Genomic DNA, 6,707 nt, shown 5'->3' on the forward strand with positions numbered 1-6,707 from the left:
TTTCCATTCAAAGTTTAATCTGCTATTTTCCACATAAAAAAAACTCATAATGTTGCTTCCTATTGATTCAGTATCTTTGCATCTAGAGTTTAAGCCAATATTTCATCTCTTTCTAGAAGCTTCCAGAGGCACTTGGTGCATATCAGTGAATGTTGTCCATTTTTATTGCTTTTGGAGTTAAGTAAGGACTCTGCACCCAGCATTCCAGATCTTTAATATATTAAATTGTAGTCTTAATTCTCTCAGTGTCTGTGTATCTACCAGAGCAGATCAGTTCATATTCTTTCAGCATGCCCTGTCTTTTTCTAGCTTCTACAAGGCCCAGCCCTGCCTTCCACTTCCTCCTGCCACCATCACTACCCTCCTTTCTTCCTGAAACTCCTCCTGGTCCTTCCTCCCCGATCTGGGCTTTCCCCATTCTCCTTCCCTGAACAATTATTAGTGATTCTTTCATTCTTTCATGGGACTTCTTGCATTTCACCTTGTGCTACGATTGTGTGTATGTGTGTGTGTGTGTGTGTATGTGTTCCTATTATTCTCTCTTCTCAACAAGCTGTTGGGGCAGTCCTCCCATGTCCTGTTCATTTCTGAGGCTCTGCAATGCCAAGCACAATTTCTGAAACATAACAAGTACTTGGTAATTATTTGTTTAGTTGAATTGAGTTCAAATAAATTTAAACAGCTTTCTCTTCACTGTGTGTTGACAAAATAATTCTAACAAGTTCATAATCACAGGAAGCGGTAGAGCCAGGATTTGAACACAGCAGTTTACAGCACTTTAAATCTCAGGACTTTGTTGCCTCTCCAATAAACAGAATATGCACTGCAAGGTTATTGGTCCAGCTATATAGTTTAGCTCTAACCACTAAAACCTAAAAATTGTCCTAATAAGACTGAATGTTTCCTGCTTAACAGTGTGTGAAAAAAAAAAAGATTTTATTCTTTCTGTGACATTAGTTTCAAAGAGTGGGAGCATATGCCTTTTAAAGAGTATTCCTTTAATACATTTATTATGACCTCATCATCTGTTGTCTATCTGAATTTTTTTTCAGGATCTATAAGATACGAATGTAGAGACACAGAGAGGTAATGACATTTACTGTATACTATTGGATAGAGCATCCCTGACTTGAAGACCTAGACTCCTGAGCACTCATCAATAGCACCAAGGTGGCAAAGGTGGGTTTAAAGCCAAGGATGTGGGGTTTGTAATAGACCTGGCTTAGAACTCAGTGGTTTATTCTGGATCTTTGGGCTTCAAGAAATTGGAAGAAGTAAGGGAGCTGCAAAACATCTTTTTCATCTCAGTGTTGGGAATTGAAAATCCAAAAAGGGAGTCTGAACACTAACACTAACTTAATCTGTCCCCACATAAAGTAACTGCTTGTTCTAATTGAAAGCACTGTTGTATTCAATTTTAGAACCCGAGGAAGAACTGGCTGAAGCAATGAGATGGCACTGAATGTCCTTCTGCATTTGGGGATACATTTGAGTTCTTTTTCTTTCATGGCTGGGCTCTTTCTGGGGAACAGGAGTGGGAGAAAGTCTCTTTCTGCAATGTCCTTTAACAGCTGTGTCAAAATTCTCCTGAGCTGCGTGCAATTCTTCCATCTTTGCAGTTGAGTTGACTCTTCCCATGTGAGTTTCAAAGCCATGGGCAGTTCCCCACCATCTTCTTGGCTGAAACCTCCTTGTCACTGCAGCAACCCCTCTGTTAAGAATATCTCAAATAGGTATTCTACTTCACAGGCAGTGTAAAATTTCCTTTCTAAAATACTTTCTAAAATATTTTGAGAATGTGAGGTTCTGGCAGGATATAGAGGCTACAAATCAGATTAAATAATTCCCACTGCCAAGTGATCAGACAGAAAAAGAATTGTACAGAAAGGAAAACTCCCAACCTCGTTGGCCGTTGCCTTTGTTGGCTGCCTTCTGAGGGGTCCAGTTCCAATGGTCATAAAGTGCTAGCTCCGTGGCTATTTGGAGGGATGTTGGCCTCCCGCTCCAGGCCAAGAAAGATCACACCAACACAACTTCAGCAAGTAAGTGTGCCCTTATATTTGGTCTATGGGCACCGAAGAATATGTAGATCTAAGGTTTCATTTATCTGGATAATTAAATAAGCCTGGAAGAATATATTAAAGAAAATTTCTTTTTACCCCCTCTTTTTTAGATGACACTATTTGGCTTTGCTCTCCTTACCTTGAAACTACCCCAATGCAAGCAACAATTTCTGCCAAGGAAGTAGAAAAAAAATGCTTCTATACTCTTGGCTAGTGTGTGCTTGCTGGTGGGGGAGACCACAGTGTGGGGATTACAAACCCTTGTTCTGGGATCCGCCATCTTGGGTCTACATACAAGTTGTGCTATCTGCCAGACTTTGGGGAGTGGATCCATTTTTTTTTTTTAAGATTTTATTTATTTATTTGACACAGAGAGAGAGACAATGAGAGAGGGAACACAACAGGGGGAGTGGGAGAGGGAGAGGCAGGCTTCCCGCAGAGCAGGGAGCCCGATGCGGGGCTCGATCCCAGGACGCTGGTATCATGACCTGAGCCGAAAGCAGATGCTTAACAACTGAGCCACCCAGGCGCCCCTGGATCCATATTTTGATGCTCAGTTTCCCTATCTGTATGACAAGGATGCTAATAAGAAGACAAAATATGCTTTCTGGTAGGCAGATTGACAAAGACTGTAAGATAATACTTCTCGTATGTACGCGTCCTTAGCATAGGCATGGGTTTAAATTCCTTATATGTATTATCCCACTTGATTTCTTACCCCATGAGGCAGGCTCTATTATTAATCCCAGTTCATCAGAGAGGAACTTGGGACACAGAAAGGTAAAGGCACCACGTAGGGAAGTCCCAAAGTAAGAAAGTGCTAGCCAGGATTCCAGCTCAGGCACAGCGCCTCTGCACATGCATGCACCCTCCTTTACTCTGCGAACCGCTTTCTCATAGGCATGGCCAAATGTGACTCAGGGTGCCTCCAGAGCACACGGACATGTGTCCACTTAATACACTGAGTGCTCCTGAGCTGTACCAACAAGGCCCAGGGAGTCGTTCAGAATTGGTTAGAGACCCAAGTTCATCACTTGCGTGGGGTGGAGGTGGAGCTCTGATGTCATCCACCCCGCCACCACCACCTTGCTGAGCCTGCTCTTTTCTGACCTTTCCCTAGAAACCTAAAGGGCAGATCCATTCTCTTTCCCGCTTTTTCTTGCCTACTATTTCCACACCTCACCCCTCCCTACCTTGCTACTCTTAAACATCATCAACCAAACAAATAAAGGAATACTCTTGAGGCTGCTATTTCAGACTCTGTGGGCAGGAGCCTTTAATAAACAGGTCTTGGGTACTAGTTAGACATGCTCTTTTGGCTCACCTCGTGTTTCAAGATGCTCCATGAATGCTCTCTTTGTAAAGTCTTTCTTCACCTTCTTGCTCCAGCTTGAGTGTTTGTTCTTTCATGATGTCTTGCATAGGCTGCTATGTATTCTGCATATTTATGTACCTGCCTCAACTAACTGAGAGACTATAATCCTCCTGAGGACAGAGATTCTGACTTGCTTATCATGCTATATCCCGCAACAACTAGCATAGTGTCTAACGAATAGAAGCTCATGAAGAAATAGAAAAATGTAAAGCCTCTATAAATCAAAGCGTTCCCATAACCCAAGTCAAAATACCAATGGCAGATCCGGAGAAAAATCTTCACATTTTATGCAACAAAGTGTTGCTATCCATAACATACAGATGTCTTCGCATTAGAAATAAAGGGAACAAAATGATCTTGAAAATAGATAAATGGCACAAATAGTGAATTTACAGAAGCAAATAGTAACATGTGAAAAAAAATTCTAATTCTCACTAGAAACTGAGAAAATGTAAATGAAAATCACTGCTTTTTAAAAAAAATATAGGCAAAAACTTAAAAAGATTTATTTGCAGCCAAAAAAAAAAGTGGGGTGGGGGGGAGGTTTATGTACAAAGGGGAATGTGAAGGAGTTTGAAAGCATATAATTTATGTGCAGTTATATCGGGTGTATTTGTCTCCTAAGGGCTGCCATAACAAAGTACCACAGCCTGGATGGCTTAAACAGCAGTTTATTTTCTCCCAATTCTGGAGACTAGAAATCTGAAATCAAGGTGTCAGCAGGATTGGCTTCTTCTTCGGCCTCCCTCCTTGGCTCATAAATGCCTCTTTCTTCCTGTGTCTGCAGGTGGCCTTCCCTCTATACATGTCTTTGTCCTAATTTCCCCTTCTTATAAGGGCACCAATCATATTGCATTAGGGCCCACCCTAATGACCTCATTTTACCTTAATTACCCCTTTAAGGGCTCTATCTCCAAAAATAGTCACATTTTGAGATGCTTTAAAATTTCAACATGAAAAATGTTAAATTTGGGGGGGGACACAATTCAGCCCCTATCATGTAGATATGTAACAGATATAAACAGATAGATACTTGATAAATAGATGCGTGTTTCAGAAACAAACTAGAATAAACTCTAAAATGCTAACAGTGTTTACCTGTAGGGTTGGGATGGGATGGATAAGGAGCATTTGCTTCTTTTTATGATTTTAAAAGTTCTGGCATTATGCAAGATTTGTTCCTTTTTGAGTTTTTCGGGATTTTTGAATAATAACAATAATAGTAATATTATAATAATAATAAAATAATAGAAATATCACATACAGAAAATATATCATCAGAGACACAAGCTGACCAGATGTTCATCGGTACTGTTCCTAGCCCTGAGCACATAAGAAAACTACATTTCCCGGCTTCCCTTGTACTTAGATTGAGGCTATGAGACTGAGTTTTGGCCAAAGAATTATCAGTGAAAGAAAATAAGAAACTCCAAGCCTTGGCCTTAATTTATTTCCTTATCTCTTTATCCTAACACTCTCTCTTCTTGGCATCTTGTTGAATGCAGAGGATCTGGTGAAGGAATTCAAAGGCCACTCTCTGAGGTGGCAGAGGCACGTGGTGGAAGGAAGGAGCTGAGGTTCCTTAGTAACCCTGTGGTAGAGAGCTATTCAAGATGGCTGCCTGACCCATATCTGGCTTTCTGTGTGTTAAGTGGCCGTACTTTGGGGTTCTTTTTTCCAACAACTGGCATTAATTACTTTGACACATATATTACGAAAACTAGTCCTTTTCTGTAAAGTAAATGTATTCCAGTAAAATAAAAGATATATCCACCCTTTGAACCAGAAATCACTCTAATAGGAAACAAACTTTTATTACTAGAATCCTGAGTATACAAAGATGCGCTTGTAGAGATATGCTTGCGATAGGAAAAAAAGTCAAGTATATTTTCACCCATAGGGAAATGCTTAAATGAGGATACACTGATTTATTAAACCTTATAGAGACATTAAAGGACGGATCTAACTAGATATATATTGACCCAGAAGATGCTTATCAATAACGTTATTTACATAACAGACTTGGAGGTAAATATAGCATGATTTGTTAATATTAAAATTACATTGTAGGATGTGATAAACTTAAGGAAAAATTGGGGGGAATAATGTATGCAACTTTATTGTAGACAATTGTTATCTTTTTAGTAGATGAATTTCAAAAATAGCTCAAATTCTTCTCTTTTCTTTTATCCATACTCTTTGAAACACAACTTTGCAGGTTTTCCCATGAGGAGGTGCCGTCCATTTCCCTATTCCTTAAGTCTGAATTAATACTGGAATTTGCTTTGGACACTAGAAAATGGAAGAGACTATATTATGCTGGTTTGAGAGGCCTTGCACACACCTATTCTTTTGTTTTGTTTTTAGCTGTGCTTCCACCATTAAAGCAAGCTCAAGCTAGCATACTGAAGAGACCTGCCAAGATCAGCAAAGCTGACTACAGATGGACAAGCGAACCCAGCTGAGAACAGAGCATTGCCTGGCCACCCTGTGGATTCTTCCCTCTTTTTTCTTTCTCTCCCTTCCTCCCTTTCTTCTTTCTTTTCTTTCTCTTTTTCTTTTTAAAAAATATTTATTTATTTATTTATTTGAGAGAGAGAGAGAGAGAGAACGTAAGGGGGGGAGGGGCAGAGGGAGAGGGAGAGAAAGAATCTTAAGCAGGCTCCACACCCAGCGCAGAGCCTGACATGGGGCTTGAGATCATGACCTAAGCTGAAATCAAGAGTCGGACGCTTATCCGACTGAGCCACCCAGGTGCCCCTCTCTCCCTTTTTCAATAAAGATACAGTTTTCTTTAATATTGCCTAAATGATGTACTCAATAGCCCATCACATCTACCAGGATTAGGCCTGTAGCAATGGAGATTAGGCAAAGCATTTCTTAGTTCTGGCAACCTACAATGCAAACAGACCCTTCATGAAGCCAGTGCACCCAGAAAATAGTGTAAAAATTTTCATAATAAAACAAAAATTAGTCTCTCAATAAAGGAGCTGCTTGATACACAATCTACTATTTTCCTGCATTAGATTTTACCTAGTTGTATTATTTAAAACAGAAATATATATATTTCTCTTTTGTCCTCTGGTGTAAATGAGATGCATGCACATGTTTTTATTCTTGCCTGCAGCATTCATGGTCAACCGACCCTCTGTCTCTGGATATCAAGGGAATGAAGAGATGTAAAGCTTTTTATCTGGGATTTAAAGGAACATTCTGGTGAGGATATCACAAACTTTCATCGAGATGGCCATATTTTCACATGAGAGGCC

This window comes from Mirounga leonina, unplaced genomic scaffold (assembly GCF_011800145.1).
Source record: "Mirounga leonina isolate KUSES-001 unplaced genomic scaffold, KU_Mleo_1.0 Mir_165, whole genome shotgun sequence".
Lineage (NCBI taxonomy): Eukaryota > Metazoa > Chordata > Mammalia > Carnivora > Phocidae > Mirounga > Mirounga leonina.